Genomic DNA, 751 nt, shown 5'->3' with positions numbered 1-751 from the left:
AGCTGTAGGAGGCAGGGAGTGGACAGTGCGAGATTAGAACCACAGGCGGGGGCGGGGCCAAGCGCGGGAAGGGGCGGGGCCACGGAGCGGGGCGGGGCCAAGAGTGGGCCCAGGACCTGAGCCGAGAGGCTGGAGACCGCCCAGGACTGAATCCAGGGCTGGGAAGCGCAATTGGGACAAAAAGGCAAGGAGAGGCCGATTTCGAGGTATCCAGGCGTCAGGGGCAAGACCATCTGGGGTCGTAACCCGGGTGCAGGGGTTTCTCAGGAACTTGGGTACAAAGGTTACTGTTTGTTGTTGTTTTCCTTTCTTGGCACCACCTCCCACGATTCCACTTCCTATTTTCTCAGTATCCTGGGGTTGAAAGCTTTGCCCTAGGCCACAACCCAGCCACATCACTGTCTCCTGTTAGACTTCCCGTCAAGGCGTCCGGGAACTTGAGCGTTTAGAACAGAAAGAGCCCTTAAGTGCCTTCACTAATCCCTACATTTGTCTTTGAGGAATCTGAAGCTTTGCTGGTGAAATGTTTTATGGAAACTTCCACAGCCCAAATCAATTTGGTTTGGCCAAGAAATACGCTGTTCTTGAGGGAAAGTAGCTTGTATTACCTTTTCAGCAATTAAATGTCAATATCAATTTATTAAATGGCCTCTCATCATGAGATCTACCCGCTTTCACATCTGCTGTTACTCCTCACCTCTCCCATCCCACTCCAGCCACACGGGGTGTGCATAAAGCTAACTACCTCACC

Source organism: Myotis nattereri (assembly GCF_964212035.1).
Source record: "Myotis nattereri genome assembly, chromosome: 6".
Classification (NCBI taxonomy): Eukaryota; Metazoa; Chordata; class Mammalia; order Chiroptera; family Vespertilionidae; genus Myotis; species Myotis nattereri.
Note: the sequence above shows the minus strand (reverse complement) of the source record.